Here is a 27,680-nt window from a genome sequence, read left to right as displayed (position 1 = left end):
ACTTATTGGACCAAAAGTTCGTATCCATAATCCGACCCAAATTTATCATTCAACCCCAAAATATTTCTTGAAGTCCATAAATATTTTATAAAACTTTATATTTAGCGGGCCTAATATATAGACTTTATAGGACTTGAATGTCATATTTAACTTTATTAAGGTTCACTTAAATTAAAGAAACCCTAATTTCCTTTATATTATTTCTCAAACAAGAAAACAAGTCAAAGAGTCCAATTGTAAACAATTGAGCTACAAAGGCATAATGAAAAAGTCACGGCAAAAAAGAAAATATTTTGGCTTTCTGTTTGAGAAAAAGATAAATTAATTGACAATCAATTATGATCCCGAATCACGTGCCAACTAGTCATTAATAAGCTAAGCCGAATTCTCCAGATGTAAAAGTAGGGAGTCGGCCAACCAAAATAGCGTGAAGAAACAATTGAATCATACAACTAAAGTTGGACTATGGTGGGACCCTCTAAATTTCATGTATGCAAAAGCATTGTTGGAATGATTTGACCGAAAGCCATACATTACTTACGTAAGCACCCATGAACATAAAAGCCACATAAAGACTCGTCAACCATGGAAGCGGAGCCCACGAATTCAAAATTTTTTTTAATATTGCATATGAGTCAGAGTGGCGCCGTACAAACAAAAACATAATTTACCATAATTCTGAACTCATGTAGTGCGGCGGAAGCAACCAAAATCATGTCATATATATAACGAAAACAGTGAATCAACTGGCGATCGAAAATTTAAACACATAACAGTCATGTATTTAATAGCATCAGGTCCGCAACCAATAGCCATGAAAACAGAACCAATAGTAATAAAACTATAAATTACTAAAACAAAAGTATTTTCTAATAATCAACCATATGGGCTCTGATACCACTTGTTAGGGTGGTTATCTAAATTTAACCTTTGGTGAAAACCATCACCTATTAAACCCAAAATTTATATGGCGATTATTAAGAAATAAATTAACAGTAAAATAGCGGAAGCGTACCTGGATTCATATCGACAAACTGATATATGAATCTCCAAAGATATTGGGGTGGCCTTCCAAGTCAACACGTATTTACCGATCTTTTGAGACAACCCTTTAGTTTCTCTCTGGTATCTTTCCTGACGATGGGATATCAGGGAAGAGTTATTTTGTGGTATTAGGAAATACGACAACTAGAATGATACGTGTGACTTGGGGACCATAACTCTATTTATAGGTAACATTCTTGTTACTCTTTGGAACCCTATTTCAACCCATCATAGAAATAGGAGCCCTTAAGTCTCTACACATTAAAGGTCCACACCCTATTAGATACATTAAATCCAAACTATATTTAATCACTTTAATTGGGTTTAACCTTAATTGACAGTTTGCAAAACATAATTATTCATATATAAATCCAATGTTGAATTAAGGATCCAACATCTTCTTCTTCTTCTTTCTCATATGTTGTGTGTAGCGCCCAGACACTTTTTTTTGGAAAAAATAAAATAATTTGTTTTTGTTGAATTTTATTGATTTGGGAAAAATGAATTTTGTTGATAAAAACAAAAATGGGTCTAAATGGGACTTTTGAAAATGCGACGATTTGACCCAAGAAAAATAGTTCAAAAAGGGTTTTTTATATGAAAAATGGAGTCGCCACTTGGTATAGAGTTAGGGTGTACCAAGTCACCCAAAAAGTGAATTTTTAAAGGAAAAAAAATAAAAAAAACCTTTTTGAACGACTCCTAGTCCACGCAAACAAAGAAAAAGGTTCGGGAGTCACATTTGACGAAGGGGAAGGCAAGGATAAAAATCCAAGGCACCCCTTCGACCTAGCCAAGGCTAGTTGCGTGATTTAACCCTTATTTTCCTAATTTTTCCTACCCAAAGTATGTATTTGCAATTTGGACCAAAGACTAATGAATGAGAAATGCAATCCTAAATTCTATGATGTCTCTCGTGAGGTTTTTGGTCCCAAACCACATGAATTGTGGCGGCCAATAAAGGGAAACCTCATAGAGGTCGATTGATGCAAATGGTGACTCAAGTGCAAGTGTGCAAGTGTATGAAAAGATTCATGTATGAAATAATGTAAAAAAAACAAAGTGTTTGTGTGCGAATGTGTAAAGAAAGTGCATGTGTGAATTTGTATGAAAATCAAAGTGCTTGTGTGTGCAAATGAATGAAAATAGAATAGTACATATATAAGTGAAACTTGAATTTCATTTGTGAAGTAAAGTAAATAAATGATAAAGATGTAGTGAAAAATATGGATTGAGAAATGTAAGAAAAATGTGATTAAAAGAGTATGGAAGTGATAAAAATGAAAGTATGACCCTAGGGGAATGCAACAAGTCGGGTACGGGGGTTGACTTCTAACTTTTCGACTTCGATTTTCCCTTTGATTAGAAGGCGAAACTAGCGTGCTAAGGCTATCGAGTAGCCACACTCGCTCGTTTCCCTTATCGGAAGGGGATTTTCAAGCAAATGAACCCTAACTAGCATGAGATGCAAGTCCTAAAGTGAAGGGGAAGGGGTTTGAGGAACATGCCAAATGGTAAACTAAGGAAATGCATGATATGTGGTGATCATGCACTTAATGAAAAAGGAAAGAAAAAAAAGAACCTATTAGGTCTAGCATTGGACTAGCCCATTCTATGAATTCCGACCAGCGTTGGACTAGTGGAAACGATAAAAAAAGCCACAACTAGCGTTGGACTAGTGTGGTGACGTACATTCATCCATTCCATTCATCTATACTACAAAAAGCGAGTAGACATGCGATTCACTTATAAACACGTAGCACATAACACTTAGCATGCTTGACTAGATGCAAAATCCTAATAAAGCGTTTAACATATAACACATAGGCATGCAACCATTACATTTGCTAATTAAAACAAAAGGGAAAGGGAAAATGGACCAAATTACTTGCTATGCCCTATCTATTACAAGCCAAGAGGTGTACACATACCCCATAATGAATAATTTAAATAAAAGTAAAAGTAAATGAAATAAATGCAAGGAATTAAGAAAGCAAAGTAGACATGCATATACACGTAACACGTAGGAGCACGTAAGAGAGAAGTAAAGAGGATAAAAGAAAGTTATACCTTCCCCTAATGGTAAGCAAATGAAGGAAAATGGCTTCAAAACAATAAAGGGGTCAAGGCATCAATTTAAAAGTAAAGTATAAGCAAAAACATAAAAAACCACCTAATTGCAAATTGAATGAGCTCAAAAAATGCTTAAAGACCAAGAAAACGGAATAACCCGTTCAATTTCCAAATATAGCATCTACTAAAGACCCAAAACAAGCATTACTCAAACATTCAAGTCCAAATAAATCGTTTAAGCACTTCAAAGATCTTAAAAATAAAGGAAAAGTCAAACAATGATTGAAGTTGCAATGATTTTAGGACTTAATTACAAGATACTAGAACATGCTTGGGCTCTTGTGGAACAAAAAGAAACTTAGAAGGATCAAGTTGATTAAATGTTCCAATTACTTGGGCCCTAGTAAAATGAGAAGGGACTTGGGGGGACAAAGTGCTAAATTCAGAAATATTGACATGCATGCATACGTGAGGAACAAAATTTTCTGCAACAAACAAGAAACTTTCGGCAAAACAACAAGGAAGTTTCGGCAGCAACAAGAAAATCTTGGTAGGCTAAGCTAACTTATCCACAAATTCATCTATGAATCTTTAGCTAACAAAGCGTTAAACTAACTCTAATTAAAGCATGCTTAAACAATACTTAATCAAAGTAATTTCTTGCAAGTTTACAAAACCAAAAAGCTGCTGCACTTTTGTTACAAAAACCCACTCAAAGATTGGTGCATTTTCATTTTTTTTTTCCAAACAGATTTTGGCAAAACTAACGCCAAGCTTGGACAAATTTTATCTAGCAACATCCCCACTTTGAGTCAAACAACATAACTCCCAACTTGATTCCCCAAACAAACCAAAACATATCAGGAACAAACATGCAAGTGCTAGGAAATTTTATGCCAAGAAGATTCAACATTTCTAATCTCATCAAAAATCCAGCAATGTTTAAAAATGGGTTCACAATGTTTAGAGCCGAGCATACAACTTCAAAACCAATCAAACACCACCCCTTTCTACACCTAATTCAGCTAGCGAAAAGAAATGAGCAAACCAGCTTATGTATTGTTGCGAAAAGCTAGGAAAACAGCAAATTATGAAGATGAACTGCAGCAAAAGAAAGAAAACCATCTACGACGAAAATTTCTGTTGCTATGTCGCAACTCCCTTCACATGAACCTCGCACATATAAAGCTCATCAAGCTTATGGGTTTATGAAAAATGCAGCGAAGGAAACAAAATGATAACTCACGGCTAAATGAAAGTGCAGCAAGGGAACAATTATGAAAGCTCACGTCTAAACTGGAAAAATTCTTTCTCCCTCCCTCGGATAAATTGAAACATTTCCAGCAGCTATGTGTCAACAATTTTGGCCAAATCACTGAATTATGTACTCAAAGCTATCATGCCTGACTAATAAATGAAGTTACTATCAATTCTAGTCCAAAGCAGGGTCGGTCACCAACAACATTCATCCAAAATTCCAGAATTTGCTCAACTATTTACGGATGACATGCATGCAGCAGATTTTTGGTTTCATTCAAATTTCTGGTTTACACACAGCTAAATCATCTCATGCAGGGCCTAATCATCCAGCATTTAGTTAGCTAAACACACAACTAAGCTCAGATCATCACAAAGTAACAAGTTAAAGCTGAAATTTCTAGTTCAAACTCACGGCATTTCCAATTCTTTTGAAACCCATTTCTGGTAACTCAATTCTTCATCTAAACGTACAACTCTCACATGCATGCCTCTAAACAGCTTCATCTACCCATAATCAATTAGTTCAAGTTTAGAAATTACCTCAGCTTGGAGCTTAATACACACGACTAATAGCTGCAACAATCCTCCACTCTCGGCTGTCCAGAATTGCAGTCCGCAACTCTCCCTCTCCCTGGCTCAAACTTGCGGCTGGATTGGAGGAAGTTTGACCCTCGGTTCTCTCTCTCCCTCTCTCGATTGGTCTTGAAGTGAGGCTGGAAGATAAACTAAGTCCTCACCTCTCTCTCTCTCGTCGTTATTTCCAAAGAAGCTGATCACTCACAGCTCACGGCCAAGTGCAGTTGGTGATTCTGATTTGATGAGTTGCGACTGGGAGGTGAAGTGCAGTTTGGTTGAGGTTGCAGTCGTGAAGCCGGGTGCAAATGGAGGTGCAGAATGTGTGGAGTTTTGCTCATGGTTTCTCTTTGCCTTTCCTCCAACTTACGGTCAGAACAAAACGAAAAGAAGATTGCAGCTCGCGTTCCCTCCCTTGCTCTTGGATGCTTCACGATGAAAATGAAAAATGCCGTGGTTTGCGGTGCAGAAAAAAAATAGAGGAATGGTGCCGTGATTTTGAGGATGTTTGAATGTCGAGGTCGGTTGAGTGTTGAGTTGGTATTGAATTTTGATTGGCTGCATTGTGCGGTGCTGAAGCTGCTGTCCCAGGAGTTATTTGTGCAGAGCAGAAAGGAAGTTGCGGTTTGTGGTTTGTGCAGAGCAGAAAGGAAGTTGCGGTTTGTGGTTTGTGCAGAGCAGAAAGGAAGTTGCGGTTTTTTTTTTTTTTTTTTTTAATTAATTAATTAGTTAATTAAACAACAAAAATGATAATAATAAAACAATAATAATTAATGATGAAAACAACTTAATTAACATTAGATAAAAATAAACTAAAAACAACAAAAAAAAACAAATTTCCATTTTTCATTTTCATTTTTTCTTTTCTTTTGTTTTCGAAATAACCTAACCAAAAAATAAATAAAGTCAAAAGATTGAATTTAAAAAGAAATAAACATATTTTGTGAACAATTTTCTTCCCTTTCCTTTTTTTCTTTTTCCAAGACAAAAATTGAATTTTAAAACAACTAAAACATATTTTCTTTTCTTTTTAGAAATTCTACATTAAAAAGACTAAAAATAATAAAAAAAATAAAACAAGTAAACGACTAAAGAAAATAAAAAGAATAACTAAGATAAACTAGCATGAACATAAACAAATAAATCGTACCAAAATTTGGTGTCTACACATATAACCTTAACACTTAGCCAATTCTTCCTCATTTCTGCTGGTGCTGGCCGAACTTAGCTTGGAGAAAACACCAAGGAAGATTTCTTCATTTCACCTTCAAATCCAACAACTTAGTGAGAAAATCCACAAAGTAAACCGATTAAACCTACCCTTGAGTGATTATCTAGTGATTGGTGGTGGAAATTTGGGAAGAGAAAGCTTGGGGCTGCTCTTAGGGACTTCTAATCAAGGTAAGAGGATGATATCTCTCTAACTTTCTCTTTCAATCATGGTTAAAGTAAGCTTGGTAGCTTGATTGGTGGTAGATTCATGGATGCTAGCATGTGTAGGAGTTTTTCCCCAATTTATTTGATGAACTAGGGTTTCTGAATTTCTGCTCAAGTTGAAGTATGATGCATGAATGTTGCAATTAAAGTTATATAAGGTTGTTTAGTGGTGATTAGAACCAGAAATTTGAGGAAATTACACTTAGAGCTAAAAATTCCAGATTTCTGGAAAATTTCCCAAGCATTCTGTCCGAAATTGTACCTATATGTTAGAGGCCGAATTGGCCTTTGGTCAAAGAAGGAAAGTTGTAGAGAATGGTGTTTTATAAGTGCCTGTAAAATTTCAGCTCAATCGGAGCAACGTAGGACGTGAAAAGTCCAAAATACCCCTACTGTTTTAAGAATTTCCCAGCAGTCCGTTTCTTCAGTTCAGTCCAGTTTATCACGATTTTTGACCAGGATCCATTCTGATTTAGCTCTGGGCCAAAACATAAAAGTTGTAGTGTTCTGAAGTAGCTTTAAAATGCCTCAAAGAAAACCTGATTCGGACTTGTGTACACTGAGTTAGGTCCGTTACAGCATAATGCGTTTAAACTGCCGGTGAATTGGTTTCTGGTTTAGTAATCTGAGATTTTGACTAAGTTACATTAGGAAATGGACTAAGTGACCTTCATGAATGTTGTAGCTCTGTGTCTTAGCTTCGAAACGGCATAGGTTTCGTTTTAATCCGATAAGCGTAGCCTCAGGTATGGTATTACCGCATTTGTACGTCAAATCTGTCTTGAACTACATTGCGTTTCTGCACTTGTACTTGATGCGATTCGTGTTGTTATGATATTGTGAGCCTATGGAACGGCTCTTGACATAAATTGCTTATTTGTATGATGTTGGGATGTTGTTGAAGAAAAATAATGAAGCCTAAATGGCTGGAAATTAGGTAAACACAAAGGGCATGCTGCCCAAATTTTTACTCGAGGTCTAGAAAACCATCTTTGCGATTTGAGTGAAGGTTAAGTGATTATTCCTTGAACTATCGAGGACCTTTGTCATTTGTTTATCAAGGGTTATATGTTAGGACTTGACCGAACTTGTACCCTTAGGAAAACGATATGAATCACTACGAAACCGTTTTATTTGCACTTTTGACTCAAGAGTCATCTTCAAGCAAAAATGTTATCAAATTTTTCAGTTTGAAGAGCGAGCAACTATTTCACGACTACTCTCCAAGTGAATTCCAGTTTCTTGATTTTGATTGAATAAAACGTCTAAGTTTCGAATCTTAGTCATATTTCAAAGTTCTCAAACTGAGTTTTATCGCAGATTTGGACTCCGAACCCGGAGTATACCCTGAAAGTGATCAATAAAGGCACTATATCTTTTGGTGAGTGCTTTCAAATACTGAATTGAACTTGATACTTGAACTTGATACATGACCAATATGAGTACATGTTATATACGTGAATTGATAGGGCAAGAGTGTACTTTATCGCACTTGCCCTTACGTGATATACTTGTTTATTGATTGCAATTGACTTGATATACTCGTTCATGATGTGCGCACTTCCTGGAATTCCGGAAACCCTGTGGCGAGTTACTCGAGTCGAGCCGGCAAGGGCCTGGTCGATTAGATAACAAACCCTGGGTCACTTGTAATGTCGAGTGGAGTGTTATCTCCTCGACTAACGGTATACTCGAGTATTACCACCCATGTTTATTGAGGATTTTGGGCCCAGTAGGGGGTGTGAATGGTGGACGGAGAGTCGTGTAAGTGGTGTTCTACTGGATTGGTTACTTACTTGAAAGTTGACGGAGTGTCAACTACTACGTGATCAAGCTTCTGGTAATGAAATGGGAATTTGGCTCCTGAGAGTCATCCGTATCCTTATACTTTGGAGTGATTATTGCTTATTGGATTATTGTTGCTTGTGAAAAACTTCTACACTCGCTCATTTTGAGATTGCTACTTGACGTGTTATTGTTCACATTTATGAACTCTTCATGCTCGTTACTTTGCTATATCGAAACTTGTACAAAAAAAAATAATGGTCAATTTGCTATTTGGAACCTCACTGGGCTTTTAGCTCATACCACGCTATTTGTTTTCCTTACAGGGATACGAGTGACGCGCGAGACTTGTAAAAGCTAGCGTAGCCTTTTGTTTTGACTTTTGACTTTTTGGTCTTGTACTCGCGCTATTCCTTGATTGGAACATGATGTACTTGGATTGTATACGTTTTGAGCTAGTTTGGTGTATTAAGACTTTGTACCCCGTTTTCTATCAATGTAAATTATAAGCTTGAATTGTGAATGTTAATTATGGTTCATGGATGTGTGTACATGACTCGATTGAGTTAGTGAGTGAGTCCTGGCGAGAGCTGGGCAGGCGGTCCGCCGAACCCTTTGGTATGCCTTAGGGGGAGGTGGGGTCGTCACAGAGGGGGCCGAGAGTTAGAGAGCAAAAGAGAGGAAAGAAAAGCTTCAATTTCATTCAAAATTTTCACTTCCAAGCCAAGATCTTCACCACCCATTTACATTCTTGAGTAAGCTTGAAAGTTGGAGCTTCTAGGAGAAGATTCTTGCTTTCTTCTTGGACCAATCTTGCCAGGGTTGAAGCTTTGGGAGAGGTAAGTGGATGAGCTACTCAAATCTTTTACATTTCAAGTGGATTTAGGTTAAATCTTGGAAGATCCATAGTGGATTTGAAATTTTTATGGAACTTTTGGTACTAGAAACTTGATAGTCTCTTGTATGTTTGAATCTTGAAAATTTTGGGCAAGAATTTGTGGATTGTTGTTTCTTGATAACCAAGGGTTAATAATTGATGAAACCCTTGAGGATTTGAGTTATATTTCTAATGATTTGTTGGTGAAAATGGAAGAAATCTCTATGTCCATCAAGTGTTTGATCTTTTGTTAAGGGTTGTTTATATGCAACTTTTAATGGTTTTTCTTGCTAACAATCTTAGCTATATATTGTTTTATATGTTTATGAATTTGTTATGGGAAAATTAGGAAGATTTGATGGAGAAATGTTTGGAAAATTCTTGTGGGAAAATTTTGCCTTTGCTGTCCAAAACAGGGGAAGATATTCCAGCCTTGATTTCCACTTTTTCTTAATAATTTTGGGCAAGTTCTTGTTCAAGAAACTTGTTAACACATGACTCTTTACTTGTATGTTGAATTTGAACCAAAACTATGAATTTCTTCCTTGTTTTCTTATTAGAAAGTTTGCAAAATGGACTGAAACTCAGAGAGCATTTTCAATCAACTTGTCAGATTTTCTGGTATTAATTGAAAATGAATTAGAGTCTAAATTTTCTACCATTGGAAAGCCCTTTAAGTCAAGTTTCAAATGCAACCAATGGCATTCGATTTCAATTTTTCTACATTGAGTTATAGCCGTTTTCCCGAGACTACTCAAATGCCTTGATATGACGCGACAACTTTCTTGTGCCTCTGTGATTGCTATTTTTGACCACGAAAATGCATGAAATGAATTTTGATGTCTTCATAGATCTATGTCTTAGTTTCGAAACCCCATAAAATTCATCTCAATCTGATAAGTGTACCTCCAGTTATGATCAAAATGCCAAGAGGTGTCAAAGCTGTCACTTTGATTCTTTTCCTTTGCACTCTTTCCTTCACTTTTCTTGGTTCAATTTAACATTTTTCACTCCATATTATACCTGAACCATTGACCTAACATGTACATAGATTTTTCCTTTGAATTGAGCTTGAAAACATGTGTTTTGGAAGACTTTTAGAGACGTAAAAATATGAAAATCTTGAGAAACATCTTGAGATTTCTAAGTTGGGACTTGGGAGTAGTTTTGCTTAAATGGTGCTTTGGAGTAGTGAATCTCATTGTACTTTAATTACTTGGTTTTAGAATTTGGAAGTGAACACAAGATTTGCACCTGAGACGGACGTTTGAGCTTTGCATTACATGGTGAGTGTTCTAAGTGCATGTTGCACTTCATACTTGCTTGACATGCGTGTACCCTATTAAATTGCCTGTTATTGAACTAATTGATATTTGATTTGGGTGAGCATGTACTTTATCTTGTTCAACTCCTCTTACTTGCTTGTACTTGTCTTGTTAGTCATTTGGGTTGTTGTCCCTTCAACTCTTTATTATGAACTGTTCTTCTATGACTATTTGATTGGTTGGTTGGGCTGTTGTCCCACCAACACAACTGCATGTTGGAAATTCCAAAGCTCTATTGGTTAGTTAATCGAGTCGAACCGGCAAGGGTCTGGTCGATTAGATAACGAACCCTGGATCTACTATTTTGTCAAGTGAAATGATATCTCCTCAACTAATTGGATATACTCGAGTATCACCACCACTGTTTATTGTGGCATGCGGGCCTGATATAGGAGGTGAAACGGTGAACGAGAATTGGAGTAAAGTGGTGTTTTACGGTTATTCGTTTGGTAAATGTTGACGGAGCATTAACCACTTGCGAGATGTCTGAAGTACGTGGATCTGGCTTTTGAAAGCCCTTGTATCCTTGAATTGGATTGTTACTTCTTAACTTGCGCTTTAAGTATTGTCTTATTCTTTCTTGAATTAGTTTTGAATTAAATGATCTTGTTGGTTTGACTGCATGATTTTCTTAGAACCTCATTGGGCGAATGCTCACTTTATGTTTATTTTCATTAACAGGGGTAAAAGTGTTAGCATCCTGAGAGTCATGAGCGTGCTAACACTTGGTATATTTTATATTTTGTACTTTTGGGCTGTAAGCTGAACTTTGAATTATGTATTAAGACATTTTGGAGATGAACCTTTCAGCTTGTAATAGTTAGTATTTATTGGTGTCTTTGAATGTTCTTCTAGTACTTCTTGTCTTGAGGTATTAGTGAGTCCTGACAAGAGTTGGGCAGGCAGTTTGCCGACCTCTCTGGTTCGCTTTAGGGGAAAGTGGGATCGTCACAATGTTGCACTTCATACTTGCTTGACATACGTGTGCCCTATGAAATTGCTTGTTATTGAACTGTTTGATATTTGACTTAGGTGAGCATGTACTTTATCTTACTCAACCTCCTTCTTGCTCGTAGTTGTCCTGTTAGTCGTTTGGGCTATTGTCCCATCAACTCTTTACTATGAATTATTATTCTATGACTATTTGATTGGTTGGTTGGGCTATTGTCCCACTAACATGACTGCATGTTAGGAATTCCAAAACTCTGCTGGTTAGTTAATCGAGTCGAGCCGGCAAGGGCCTGGTCGATTAGATAACGAACCCTGGGTCTACTGTTTTCTCGAGTGGAGTGTTATCTCCTTTACTAATTGGTATACTCGAATATTACCACCACTGTTTATTGTGGCGTGAGAGGGCCTGGTATATGGGGTGAAACAGTGAACAGGAATTGGAGTAAAGCGGTGTTCTACGGTTATTGGTTTGATAAACGTTGATGGAGTGTCAACCACCTGCAAGATGTCCGAACTATGTGGATCTGGCTTTTGGAAGCCCTTGTATCCTGGTATTGGATTGTTACTTCTTAATTTACGCTTTAAGTATTTGCCTTATTCTTTCTTGAATTAAATGTTCTTGTTGGTTTGACTGCATGATTTTCTTAGAACCTCATTAGGCGAAAGCTCACTGTATGTTTGTTTTTCTTAATAGGGGGAAAAGTGTTAGCACCCTGAGAGTTGTGAGCGTGCCAGCACTTGGTATATTTTGTATTTTGTACTTTTGAACTGTAAGCCGAACCTTGAATTATGTATTAAGACATTTTGGAGATGATCGCTTCAGTTTTTAATAGTTAGTAGTTATTGGCCGTATTTAACGAGTTACTCGTACTTCTTCTCTTGAAATATTAGTGAGTTCTGGCGAGAGTTGGGCAGGCGACCTGCCAACCCCTCTGGTTCGCTTTAGGGGAAAATGGGATCGTCACAGTTGGTATCAGAGCTCTAGATTCGAAATGTCCTAGGATTATATAAGAGTTAATAGATGTGAAAGGTTAAGAGTGACGGAATAATATATTAAATGAATGAATTCTTTAAGTGTTGATTTTCTAAGTATTATAGTTTAAGAATTGATAAGTAAGTCTAAGTCCCTTCCCTTGGATATCATGTAGGTCATGGATGGCGAGAACAATAGGAATGGAGTTCCTGCTAGACGTCTGCGTGTCCTTAGGTACCAAGAGCGGCCGAGAGGCCCTGTTCGTCGATGGGCGCCTGTGCAATACATTGGACCTGCGACTGTTGGAAGATTTACTCCTATCTAGACCGAGTGGTCTTAGTGGTGGCGGACGAGAGGAGGAGGTTGTCTAGTGCCAACCGTAGGGCCCAAATTGACCACCAGAGGTTGACGGCCATCAAGAATGGGCATGCTGCTAGAATTCGAGAGTTGGAGGAAAATATTTTAATGGAGCAAGAGAGGACCAATGCCTTTCGTGAGCAGTTACAGGAAGTGAACGCTCGATTTACTCGGGTTGTAGTAGAGGTTCGAGATCGTACCGAGGGCATTCTAGCAGTGTATAGGGCCTTGGTTGAGAAAGTGATTAATGATAATGGCCCTAAGAGGGATCCAAGTAGTGGGGGATCTACGAGTGGGGATGGATTTGGCTCCACTCAGGAGATAGGGGTGGTGGTTATACCCTAATCTAGACTTGCACTTTTAGAGGTTGTACTCTTTTGTATAGGGGATGACGTCCTTTTGTTATTTTGTACATCTGCGACTTAGCACATTTTGCTATGATCTTGTTTGTTCCCTATTCTTTTGAAATGATTTGATGAACTTATCCTAACTTGGTGTAACTATTATGATCTTTTATGATATATGAAAGTTTATTTTGCTTTTAATTGATTTTATGGCTTATTCGTATATTTAATTTATTGTCCCACACCTTTAGACCTGTGATAAGACATGGACGGTAGAGGACGTAGTTGAGGTCGTGGTCGAGAGCGTAGGCAACCCAAGATCTTGGGGATGACCAGGAATCGGCGATGGACCAAAATCGAGAACCTAGGGTTGAAACTGGGGATCAGGTGGCTACGGCCATCAATCGCATGACGGACATCTTGGAACGTTTGGTGAATAGGCAAGGTCCTGAGCCAATAAACCAACTTGGAGGATTAGCAGAAGGGATGGATAGAACCCTGGAGAGATTTCAAAAGTTTTCTCCACCTAAATTTCTAGAAGGACCTAACCCTTGATATAGCTGAAAGTTGGTTGGAGAGAATGGTAGATATATTTGCCGCTTTAAACTACATGAAGGATAGGCAAATCACTTTTGTTGTTTTCTAACTCGAGGGAGCCAATCGAGCATGGTGGAATGTAGTGAGAACTAAGTGGGAAAGAGACCAAACCCAATGGATTTGGACAAACTTTGTGAAGGAGTTCAATGACAAATATCTTTCCTCTTTGATTCAAGAGAAACGGGAGGATGATTTTATTAAGTTGCGATAAGGTACTGTCGCGCCCCACTTTTTGACGGTGTGTGTTGTGTGAGGGTGTGTGAATAGTGTGAACGTGTGGAAAGAAAAATACAGGCCATGGGACTTGATAATGCGACGGTTTGGCCATATAAAGTTCAAAAGGGTTTTTGTATCAAAATGGAGTCGCCACTTGGTATAGAGTTAGGGTGTACCAAGTCACCCAAAAAATGATTTTTGTTTTTGAATGAAAAAGTAAATAAACCCTTTTAGAGAACTTTTGGGTCTACGTAACCAAAAGAGGGATCGGGGGTCACATTTGACGAAGGGGAAGGCAAGGATAAAAATCCAAGGCACCCCTTCGACCTAGCCAAGGCTAGTTGCGTGACTTAAACCAATTTTCCTAATTTTTCTACCCAAGGTATGTATCGCATGTTGGATTTGACTAGATGAATGCAAAAATGCAAATCTAAATTCTAAAATGTCTCTTGTAAGGTTTTTGGTCCCAACCACATGAGTTGTGGCGGCCAATAAAGGAAAACCTTATAGAGGTCGATTAATGCAAATGATGGCTAAAGTGCAAGTGTGCGATTGTATAAAAAGGTGCACGTGTGAAATTGTATGAAAAATCCAAGTGTTTGTGTGCAAGTGTATGAAATATAGTGATAAGTGCATATAGGTGTAATTCAGTGCAATTTTGTGAAGTAGAAATCAAAATGAACAATAAGGAAAGGAAAATATGAATTGAAAAGAATGAGTAAGTGGTAAATGAGAATGAATGATCCTAAGGGAATGCATCAGGTCGGGTATGGGAATGACTCCTAACTTTTCGACTTCGATTTTCCCTTTGATTAGAAAGCAAAACTAGCGTGCTAAGGCTATCGAGTAGCCACACTCGCTCGTTTCCCTTATCAGAAGGGGACTCTCCAGGCAAATGAACCCTATAACTAGTATGAGATGCAAAAATCCTAAAATGAGGGGAAAAGGGGTTCGAGGAGCATGCCAAATGATAAAACTAAGAAAAATGCATGACATGTAGTGAACATGCAAATATGCACTATCGAAAGGGAAATCCTAAGGGTCTAGCGTTGGACTAGCCCATCTATGAATTCCGACTAGCGTTGGACTAGCGGAAACGTACATTCATCCATCACATTCATTCATGGTTATGGAAAGCGAGTAGACATGCCAAACACTCGTAAACACATAGCACATAGCATTTAGCATGCTCGACTAGATGCAAGGCCCTAACAAAGCAAATTAACACGTAGCAACTAAGCATGCAAGACACATAAGGCAATTAAAGCCCTAACTATTACATTTGCTAGCTAGGCACACGTCTTCGATAGGTCCTCATCGAATGCGCCTCCAAGCCCTATCTATTACAAGCCAAGAGGTGTACACATACCCCATAATAAGACTTCAAAAGGGGGAAGGGGAAATGGACCAAATTGCTCGCCAAGCCCTATCTATTACAAGCCAAGAGGTGTACACATACCCCATAATGAATAACTTAAATAAAAAAAGCAAAAGTAAATAACATAAATAAAAGAAATTAAAGAAAGGCTAGAAAAGCAAAGTAGACATGTATTTCACTTAGCACGTTGGAGCACGTAGGAAAAATAACGCAAGAATATAGAAGTTACCTCCCTTGCAATGGAAATCGAGTAAATGAGATATTAGCTTCAAAACAATAAAAATGGTCAAGGCACCAATTTATTTGACAAATAATCACAAAGGATAAAAATAAACATGAATTTGAATCAATTAAATCATGTCAACAACCCACATTTAAGAAGTCAAGAGAAGAAAGGACCTGATTGCAAAGATTGACAAAAGTTTGGGGCCAAAATTAAAGAAAAATAAAGTTCAAGGACTCATTTGCAATTAAAGTAAGGACCCAATTGAATGAAACTGAAAGTTTTTGGGGCCATAGTGAAAACACTCGAAAGTCAGGGGACTGGAATGAAATTTCATTATCAGGCTTCTTGGCATAACAGGCCATTGGGCCATTTGTATTTATTTCGTGGGCCAAGGCCTTCCTAGCCCAACCGGAAAACCCAAGCAAAAGCAAATGGGCTAGCTTAGCTATTGTGGCCCAAAACTAGCCAAACAAACAGATGGGTCACGATCCTGTGGCCCAAACCAAAAATCCAAACAAAAGTGTTGGGCTCTATCTTCCTAAGCCCAAACAAAGTAACCCCTTAATCCAAAACACTTGTTTCATTAAACCCAACAAGATAAATAAATCAATTAAAATTATTAAGCCATAATCATGACCCCAAACCAAGAATTAATCTATCCACAAAGTCACATAAAATATGCAAACGGAGAATTAAACTTAAAAGGACAGAATTAGTTCAATTTTCCAGATTTTGGGCCACAGTGAAATTAGGCAGAACATGAAGGGAATCTCACTAATTCAATCACACGAATCTCACTTCATTCAAATTCTTGCCATTACATCGAGTTCATGCAAAAGGAAATCTAAGAAGAACGAAGCTCTTCAAACTCTACTTCTCATAAAAATCAATTATTCAGACAAGGCGTGGAACTTCACTGACCATTTGTTTCCTTCATCCGAAAAATGCAGATAAAACACCTTTAAATTAGAAATTTCAATCAAGCAATTTGTCAAACAGTTTAGGTGCATTAGAAAATTCACCAATTCTTTGTTACATAGAAGCTACAATCGGCCCAAAATTTAATCAAAGACATAGAAAACAGTCCCATTCAAGACAAACAGCATGTGTATTCCAAAATCATGAACGAAAAAACAGATAATCTCCATAAACATAGTCACGGCAGCCTGTTTTCAAAGCTTGACAAGGACTGAAAAAATTTTAGAGAGAGAAGTGACTTACAGTGCTCTTGTTCGGTAAAAATTTTGCAGGCCCTGGCGGTGAATTGCGGCGAATTGTGGCAGCTCTGGTTGTCCCTTCCGGTCTGCTTCCTTTCAAGCTTCATCTTGTCACGTTCAATCAGCAAAGGACAGTCGACAGGCTCAGGCTTGACATGGCCCATTGCCCCCTCGGTCTACCTCCGCTCACCACCCTCTGCAGCAGCCATTTCCTTCGTGTTCTTGCTTGACGAAGATTAGTCGGTGATGATGGTGGGTTCAGTGCAGAGGCGGCGGCAGATGCGGGTTGGAGAAGAAATTGAGCAGGCGGCAGAGGGGGAAATTGTGGTTGTGCCCATGACGAAAGGGCAAGCTGAAACTGGGAGTAATGGTAAGAGGGCTTTTGAAGAAATTGGAGCTGGAATTCGATGGGCAGATCAGATTCCCTTTGGGTCAGAAAATGCGAAGCCGTTTTTCCTACGAGGAGGAAATCCTCCATTTTTCCCTCTGCAGCCGACCTCCTCCTCCGTTTTCCTTGCTACTCTACCTCTCAAAACCTTGGCAGCCGCTATTCTCTCCCTAATCCTTCTCTTTTACCTCTGTTTTTCTTTTTGCTCTGTTCCACAATTCCGTCGCCCCTGCCCTCTCTAGATTCATCCCCGCCTCTGTTTTGCTCTCGTTGAAAACCTCCCCCCTTTTTTCTCTTTTTTCTCATCCGTGGCCTCTTTTCTTTTTTTTTTTAAATCGTTTTCAAACCTCCTTCCTAAGCTAAACAAGTGTCCTCCTAAATGTTGTGTTGCCAATTAAACAAAAGGGACACTTGTCCCTCAAATTCCTTAACCACTTGTCCCATGATTGTTTTGTACACTTGTTCAACATGCACACTTCCACCTATTTTTGCCATTTTCATTCTTTTTCTTTCATTTTTCACTTTTCATCATTTTTCACTTTTTTCCTTCTTTTTCCTTTTCTTTTCATTTTCAAGAAATTCTATGCTAAAAACTTAAAAATAATAATAACACAAAAAACTAAAAAACTAAAAACTAAAAAGTGAAAAAAACGAGCACAGACTAAAAAATAATTAGTAAATGAAATTACACCAAAATTTGGTGTCTACAGGTACCATGAGCATGGCCGAGTATGAGACCCAATTTACTAAACTATCTAAGTTTGCCCCTAAATTAGTGATGACTGAGAGAAAGAGGGTAAGGAAATTTGTTCAGGGATTGCATGTAGAGATCCAAGAGGCGTTAGCAGCGGCTCAAATTGACATTTTTACCGATACTTTAGAGAAAGCTCAGAGGGTTGAGAGCACCAGACTTCAAGTGAAATCCTTCTAGGCAAAAAAAAAAGGTGCGCTGAGTGGCACCTCAGGACAGGTTAATAAAGCTACTTCACCGCCAAAGATGGGAAGAGGACCCGACGGAATTAAGATACCAGGGCCACCGAAGGGAGGTCCATCGAAGGGAGCACAAGGCGGACAAGGGCACCCAGGAACTGCCTCACAAAGAGGCCAAGTGCGAACTCCTCGCAAAACTTGTGAATATTGCGGGAAACTAGGATATGTGGTAGATAATTGACGAAAAAAGGCAAAAAATTGTTTACACTGTGGAAGTGCTGAACAGCAAGTGGCTAATTGCCCCAAGAGGACTCGTCCAGAGAGTGGAATTCAAAAGTCGAACAAACTAATTTCTAAGCAAACAAGTGCAGGAGGAAGTCGACCTAAAGTGTTAGTTAGGATATTTGCTCTAGACCAGTAACAAGTACCTGACCCTTCTGAGGTGATAGAAGGTATGATCCCTATTTATCATCACCTAGTTAAGGTTTTAATCGATTCGGGTGCAATCTATTCTTTCGTAAACCCTGATTTTATGTGTGATTTGGATGTGAAACCTGTTAAGTTGCCCTATGATCTAGAAGTCAGGACACCTACGGGGAACCGATATTTGATTGCCAACTTGATGTATAAAAACTGTGAGATATGGGTTGGAGAGTGTAAACTATTGGCAAATTTGATAAATTTAACCAATAAGGGGTATGACATTATCTTGAGAATGGATTGGTTAGCCCGATACTATACTCAATTAGACTATAAGATGAAAGTGATGGAGCTTCGTATTCCTGGAGAAGTAACCCTAAAATTGGATGTAAGGGGTAGGTTGTGAGAACCTCAAAAAAAAAAAAAAAAATTGCCTACATACAAACCTTCATCTATAGGCATATTTCATTTGCATTTTGATTCTTAAATAAAGTCTAGCTTTATTTATACTCGTTCTTAATTGAGTACGTGAAAACAATTCTCATGTTATAAATTATATAATAGTGCAAAAATAATATATGTATATATATAAAATATATGTATTGCACCTACATTTTAGATCGTTACTAAACTTCATTTTTTACTTGTTCTTAAATAAGTACGTAAAAATAGTTTTTACGATACAAATAACGTAATTGTGTAAAATACTGAAATTACTTGATTCTTGCCAAGATAAATTGATATTTCTTGATGTAAATTATTTTATCGCCTTAATATTAATTCCTTGAATTCCGATAGCTAGATTTAATCGTTAATAATGTTAAGAGTTAATAGGAACCTTAGTATTAAGATGCAATCGATAAACCTTAGATAAAATCGATACAAGTATACCAAGTATACTTAAGACGTAAAAATTTCGATAATTGAATCTTTGCGAGATTAGTATTTTATTAGGCGTTTAAATTACTTTTGGTGTAAGCTTTGGGATTTGATTAGAATTGAGGACTTGAGTAGAAAGTTGGAAGAAACGTGAAAAGGCTAAAATACCCTTCACTATCTCAGAAACTCCCATGCAAAACCAAACACTCTCTCGGCCAACCATAAAAGAATCAACACTTCCATTTCTGCCGCACTTCACTTTCATCTCCACTTCAACACTCAACCTCCTCTAGCCGTGCACCATTTTCTCTCTACCATTCCACTTCAAAACCCAGACCACTACAACATTTCCTCCCCACCTCGTGATCATCGACCAGAGAAAGAGAGAGAGAGCTGCATTCTACAGCCGAGAGGAAGAAAAGAAACCGCAGGATTGAATGTTTTTGGTTCTGTCCGTCAGTCGGAGTGAAACCAGGGAGAGCAAGTGGAAGTCGGAGGAGCTGCTGATCATCACCATTTTCGTTCACTTCAGACCACCATTTCCAGCTGCAAATCGAACCAGGACCAACCAGTGTTCGTGAGAGCCGAGAGAGAGCAAAAATTTTCCAGAATTTTTGCGTAAAAGCTTAGTTTGCTGTGAGGTAAATTTCTGGATCGTTTAAGGACTGATCAGAGGTAGTTTGAGCTATCTAGAGGCATGCATGTACTATGGTACAATCGGATGAATGAGATTAAGCCATTAGAAAATTTCTGTTTTGAATGATTGATGTTTCTGCTGTGAAGTTGAGCCGATAATGCAGTTTTATTTTCATTTTTCTGGGACATCTGAACACCTAAGTGACTTTAGCTGAATGAAAACTTGAAGTCTAATACCATGCATGTTGATTTGTGCATTCGGATGATGTGGTATAGTATACAAAAATTCTGTTTTGGGGCTAAACATCCTGCCGAGTAGCTATTTTAGAAATGTAGCATTATTTCTGATTTCCTGCGACAATTTGAGTTTGATTTAGTGTTTAACTAAATAATTACAATAAGGGTAAGTCGGACATGCATGTTGATGTTAGGCACTCGAATGGGAATTTTAAGAACAGAATTTCTGTTGTGCGCAAGAAATTTAGACTTGCCGTGAGCTTAAACCAGAAACGCAGCTGTAATTTTGGTTAATTGATACACCAGAGCTTGCGAATATGATTACCTCACTAATAAGAAGGTAATTAAGTCTTGCATGAGGCTAAGTAGCTCGGCTAACCAAGGAAATAAAATGAGAACAGAAAGTCTATGCATGCAACTTCATCCATGACTAATTGAACAGAATTTCTGGTTTTCTTGGATGATTAGGGCTGTGTTTGAATCCGATTTTGAACTAGAAATATTGATTAGCAAGTTAAATATTTGCATGTTAATTTTAAGCACCTAATACCATGAATTAACCGAGGGAAAAGTTGGATTTATGACCAATCTAATTGCTGGAAACCTATTGAGTTGGCCGAGAGTTTGTCTTAGTAATGTAGCTTCATTTGATTCAATTTCGTTGTTTTGAGTTTGCAACCATGAATAACTAGTTAATAACATGATAATTGAGCTTTGCATGTGGTTAATTGGTGGGTTTAGATCAGAAAAATAAAACGAAACTGAATCTGCTACATGCATGTTTCATTCGAGACTTGTTGGAAAATTCTGGAATTTTTGGATGACTTTTGTCGTTAACCGAATGTAATTTCTGAGCTTATAACTGCAATTAACTAGTTATTAACTAGATAACTAAGCTCTGTATGAAATTGATTGGGTTGGTTTTAAACAGAAAATAAAAATAAAAGGGGAGTTGTTACATGTATGTTCGACCAAGGCCATGCTAAACAGAATTTCTGGATTTGTTTTAAACAAGTATAATTGTTGTTTGAATCTGGTTTTGATATGGAAACCTTTACTAGCTAGCTAAGTGTTTGCATGTCCTAATGGAGTACTTAAAACTCTGTTTTAACCGGGGAAAAACTGGATTTAAAAACATACAATTGCTGGAAAATTCTTATGAACTACCGTGAGTTTGAACCTGGAAATTTTGAGGATTATAACAGTTGTTTAAACTTAATTTCGAGTTGGAAATGTTAACGGACTAGCCAAGTAATGGCATGATGAAGTTGAGAGTATAATGGCATGTCTTAGCTAAAGAAATATTGAATTCATGAACAACTTAGTGCTGGAAATTTGAATGATTAAAAGATTGACCCAAATGTTGGAAAATAAATGCTGGAAATTTGTTTTGTGGTATCCGAAGGTTGAATCGGAGTTTTAGCTCGGTTGTGAAATTATTCCTTGAAACACAATGATTGGAAATGCCTGGAATATGTTGTTTTAAAGTTTTATAAGACATGCAGAGGTGAAACACTCGAATTGTGGGTGAATTGCCAATTGATGGTTGTCATATACAGCTGATGACAGATTAGTATATATATGAATTCTTGGCTGAACCATTTGCTGGAATTAAGTGTTATTTGCCTTGGTATATACTGGTATGAATGTCATATTTAAATGTACAGATGGTTTGAATAAAAGTCCTATGGTTTTAAAAGAGAAAAAGGAGTTTTTCACAAGTGAACAAGAATTTCCAGATTTTCGGATTTCACTGACCAGTCTAGGAAAAATGCTTATATCTTGGTGTAGGAAAATCCGATTAAGGCGCCGTCAGTGGCATTTGAAACTATAATCATAGGCCTTTGTCCTGTAGAAATTTCGTATTTTTCCTCCATGTGTACTGCTGTCTGTGAACCCTCCAAGTAGACTGTTTTGTATGAACGTCCTGTTTCTTCGTGAAACTAAATTTGGATTTGGATTGAGATTTTAGCTTACTTGTGTTTTAAATTTTTGATTGAATTGTGGTTGGAAGTAATTGATGTTGTCAAGGGCTAATGATTGATGAAGCCCTTGGCCATTGGAATGATTTTATAAGTATTACTGGATGATGGAAGTTAATTGCTGGAATGCCTTCGGGCTTTACTTCTATTTCTATTTGCTTATGATGGGTTTGCTGAAACCAAGTGCTAATGATTGATGAAGCCTTGGTTGATCATTTTATTTATTCGGAAATGCACTTGTTGAAATCTAGGGCTAATGATTGACGAAACCCTAGTAATTTGCTATGTGATTATTTGCCATATTTTAATCCATATTATGACTTCGAAACGGAATCGGAGCTGTGGAAGCTGTATCGACCTTGCGAACTCGAGTAACTGTGATCAAATTAATCAAAAATATTTTTCCAGCTAGTACTATATTATAAAACTCCATATCTAGTGTTTTGCCTAAAACTTTCCAACTCGATAATTTTCTTTAGCTCAATCTAGCCTTGATAGCTATAGTAAATAAGTTCAATAGCTTTTGAAAACTCTAAGTCTTATTTTAATTCCTTTTCTTTTCTTAAGCTTTGCACTTGGATAGTTAACTATAGGAAAAGTTCCAAAATACGAGTTTTACTAATCTTAGTGAAAAGCTTGGGAAACTTGCTCGGCAAGAAACCCTATTTTAGGAAAAATAGTTTTAAGGATAATTTTTGCAAAAGCCGTAACTTTAAAGAAATGTTCAAAGTAACTTCCTAACGTGGATATTAAGAGGTTTGTCGACTTATTTCAAGAAAATAATATTAGTTACCCTTTTATAAGGATAAGTATCTTAAGGAAAACTATAATAAACATTTCTTCTATTTTTGTCAAGTTTTAACCTAAGGGACTCTTGATTCTTCTAAGGAAAAGTAGACTAGTAGTATACTAAATATACCTTGATGTCTATAAGCTTAAAAGCTGAGTAGAAACTTATAGTTTCAAAATTTGGTTTTTAGGATATTGCGAGGACGCGAATTCGATTCCCAACTTGATATCTGAACTCCACTCTTGGTGAGTGTCCCTGCCTGTTCTTTCCTACTTGAATTAAGTGCTTTCTTGACTCGATATGTGATAGATTGCAAAATGAGTTTTGATCCATCGAAGTGAGCAGTGTGTACTTAATCGCACTAGCCGTTCGAGTGGTGACTTGCGTGAATCATTTTTCTCATAAGTCATTGAGTCTAAATGTAGTTACGTCGTTGGGTGAATCCCTCGGCACCTGAATCGAACTACAATAATGTCTGAATCCAAATGTAGTTACGTCGTTGGGTGAATCCCTCGGCACCTGAATCGAACTACAATAATGTCTGAATCCAAATGTAGTTACGTCGTTGGGTGAATCCCTCGGCACCTGAATCGAACTACAATAAAGTCGTTGGGTGAATCCTTCGACAAATTTTATTACGGGTATATCTCGAGTATACTGCGTCGGTAGACGAAGTGCGGGCCCGAAGCGGAGGTATGAATGGTGTCGGGTTAGGATTAAAATAAGTGGATCTACATGGACTATAAGTAGTGAGAGTTGACGGAGGGTCAACTACGATGAATGGTGATCAAGCGAGGAAAATGGCTCCTGAGAGCCCCTGTATCCTACCTTGGGCTGTTATACGCTTTCCTAACTGTTCAGCTTGTTTAAGTTATTGCTTGTTGATTGATTTACGTGACTGCATGTTTTGGGGCACCACTGAGCTTTAGCTCACCCCATGTTTATTTGTTTTCCTTACAGGATGTGAAGTTGAAAGTATTTGAGCAGCTTATATTTCTTATGGTTGTACTTGAACAATTTGAATGTAATTTTCGGTTTGTAACGGATTCTAAGCTAAGCATTGTACTTTTCATTTTGGGTTGCCACTTGAAGCTGGGAAAGTGTAATCTCTAATTCTAATACTCAATTTGTATGTTTGTGTTAGTATAGTAAATCCGTATCTTTTACGAGCGTCGCTGGAAGTATTTAAGAACTGTCGATTGGCTAAGTTATATACTGTTATCTCTGAAGTTAATGTGGTGGTAGAAATCGATTTATTTTCGGAAGGATCTTTATTGTAATAAGCTTAAGTTAATCGTCGGAAGATTTTAGGTTGGATTGCTTGCGTGAGTCCTGGCGAGAGCTGGGCAGACGGCCCGCCAACCCTCTGGTTCGCCTTAGGGGGAAGTGGGGTCGCCACATAGGTTAGCTTCGTCTGCTCTTATTTCAGGAATTTCGGCTAGAAAGCTATTAAGTAAAGGGACACAAGGATACCTAGCGTTTTTAATCAATACTCCAAAAGATCAATTGAAGTTGAAAGATGTATCGGTAGTGAAGGAATTTCCCGACGTCTTTCCTAATAAGCTAGCATCCATGCCACAAGAAAGGGAAGTAGAGTTTAAGATTGATCTAGTTCTTGGGGCAGAACCTATATCTAAGACTCCATATCCGATGGCTCCTATTGAGTTAAAAGAATTGAAATTGCAACTACAGGATCTGTTAGAACAAGAGTTTATAAGAGAAAGTGATTCTCCGTGGGGAGCACCGGTATTGCTTGTTAAAAAGAAAGATGAAAGTTTGAGATTGTGCATAGACTACCGAGACTTGAACAATGTCACCATTAAGAATAAATATCCTTTACCTCAAATTGATGAATTATTTGATCAGTTAGAAGGAGCTGTGGTATTTTCTAAACTGGATCTTAGACAAAGGTATTACCAGTTGAGAATTAAAAAAGAGGACGTACCAAAGACTGCTTTTAATTCTAGGTATGGACATTTTGAATTTATGGTGATGCCTTTTAGATTAACTAATGCCCCTGTAGCTTTTATGGACTTAATGCATCGAGTTTTTAAACCCTACGTGAATCAGTTTGTGGTGATTTTTATCAATGATATTTTAGTCTATTCAAAAATGCGAGAAAATCATGAGTACCATTTGAGAGTAGTGCTACAAACCCTGAGGGAGCACCAAGTGTACGCTAAATTCAGTAAATGTGACTTTTGGTTGGAGGAAATATCTTTTCTGGGGCATATAATCTCTAAGGATGGAATCACGGTGGACCCAACTAAGGTAGAAGCTACTATCAAGTAAAAACAATCGGAAAATCCTACTGAGATTCATAATTTCTTGGGTTTAGTGGGGTATTATCGACGTCTCATCGAAAATTTCTTCAAGATTGTTGGACCGATGACTGAGTTGACTAAAAAGCATAATAAATTCATATGGAATGCTAAGTGTGATAATAGCTTCCGAGAGTTAAAAGGGCAGTTGACTAGAGCACTTGTTTTAACTTTACCTAATGGGAAAAACGGATTCACAGTTTATACTGATGCTTCAAAAGAAGGTTTGGGATGTGTGTTGATGCAGAATGAAAATGTAATTGTTTATGTTTCCAGAAAGTTAAAACCTCATGAGTAGAATTACCCGACCCATGACTTAGAACTAGCAGCAGTGATTTTTATTTTGAAAAAGTGGAGATATTACTTGTATGGAGTGACATTTGAGGTATATACGCACCACAAGAGTTTTAAGTAATTGTTTTCCCAAAAGGAATTGAATCTAAGGCAACATCGGTGGATGGAGTTCTTAGATGATTATGATTGTGCAATCAACTATCACCCGAAAAAGGCTAATGTGGTAGCTAATGCCTTAAGTTGTACAGTTCAAATAGCAGGGTTGATGGTTAAGAAATGGCACATGATAGAAGAAGTAAGCAAGTGGAATCCACGTGTAGAACGACAGAAGGTGATTTGTGAAAATATCCAAGTGAAATCTACTTTGTTGGACCGTCTCAAACAGGAGTAAAAAGAAAAATCCTATGGTATAGAATTGGATAGAAATGGTGCAAAAGGGTGAAGTATCAGGTCCTGAATGTAGGACCTAAGAGGGTCTTGAGGTTTCGAAATCGGATAGTTGTACCAAAGGATGAAAATTTGAAAAATAAGATTTTAGAAGAACCCTACCGTTCCCGATACACTGTGCATCCGGGAAGTAATAAAATGTACCAAGATTTGAAGTTGCTCTATTAGTGAGATAATATGAAAAAGGAGATTGCCCAATTTGTACAGACCTACCTGATTTGTCAGCAAGTTAAGGCTGAGCACTAAAAATCATTAGGATTATTACAACACTTAGAGGTACCCGAGTGGAAGTGGGAACACATTACAATGGATTTTGTATCAGGGTTACCAAGGACTCAAAAGGAACATGATGCTATTTGGGTAATAGTTGATCGATTAACTAAATCAACTCACTTCTTGCCTATTAACATGAAATATTCTTTGGAGAATTTAGTTAAGTTATATATAGATGAGATTATAAGGTTGCATGGAGCGCCAGTGCGTAGAGTGTCTGATCGAGATCCTCGGATTGTATTGCGATTTTGGTAAAAAGTACAAGAGAGCTTGGAAACTAAATTGAATCTTAGCACTATGTACCATCCTTAGACCGATGGCCAGACAGAGAGAACAATCCAAACTCTTGAAGACATGTTGAAGATGTGTGTTTTGGATTTCGGAGGGAGTTGGGAACAATACTTGACTTTAGTGGAGTTTACTTATAACAATAGCTACCACTTATCCATTCAAATGGTACCATATGAGGCACTATAAGGAAGGAAGTGTAGGTCACCGATTCATTGGGATGAAGTAGGAGAACGAAGAATTCTGGACCCTACAACGGTGCCTTGGATTGAAGAAGCGTGTGAGAAGGTGAAACTAATACGCCAAAAAATTTAAGTAGCTCAAAGCCGGAAAAAGAGTTACACAGATAATTGAAGAAAAGACTTGGAATTTGAGGTTGGAGACAAAGTGTTCATTAGAGTCAAGCCACTCAAGGCAAGTATCATGTCGGGGAAAGGAAAGAAGCTTAAATCGAGATACTTAGGACTTTCTGAGATTCTCCAATCCATGGGAAATGTGGTTTATCGTCTGGAGCTACTAGCAAGTTTATCTAGGATACATAATGTATTCCATGTTTCTATGCTCAAAAAGTATTATTCCGACCCTGCTCACGTGCTTCAGTTAGGGGACATTGAGATAGATGAATCACTGACCTATGAGGAACAACCTGCACAGCTTTTCGACCAAAAAATAAAAGAGTTGAGACATAAGCAAATCCCCTTAGTAAAAGTGCTTTGGAAAAACCATGAAGTTGAAGAAACTACATGGGAATTAGAAGAGGGAATGCGGAAGAACTATCCCAATCTGTTCACTAGGTCAAGTGAGAATTTCGAGAACGAAATTCTTTTAAAGGAGAGAGGATGTGATAACCCAGAAAATTATTTTCTCACCTCTCAACTATTTGTATTTTAATTTAAATTATATTTTTATAAAGTTTGCATTCATTTAGTGATTTACTTGTTAATTGTTAAACGAGTTTCTCTTACTTGTTTATTTTAATTTTTGAGCGATTAATTTCTTGAAAATTGTTGATTTTGCGATTTATTAGTGAATTTGGCCAAAACCCTAGAAGAATGTAAGTTGAGATATTAGTGGAGTTAGGAAAGATTTTGAGACTTAAAAGAAGGTTAGAAAAGCTAAGGATGGATGGTAAGAAAGTTTAAGTGGAAGACACTATTTGGGC

The sequence above is a fragment of the Coffea eugenioides genome, chromosome 7 (assembly GCF_003713205.1).
Source record: "Coffea eugenioides isolate CCC68of chromosome 7, Ceug_1.0, whole genome shotgun sequence".
NCBI lineage: Eukaryota > Viridiplantae > Streptophyta > Magnoliopsida > Gentianales > Rubiaceae > Coffea > Coffea eugenioides.
Note: the sequence above shows the minus strand (reverse complement) of the source record.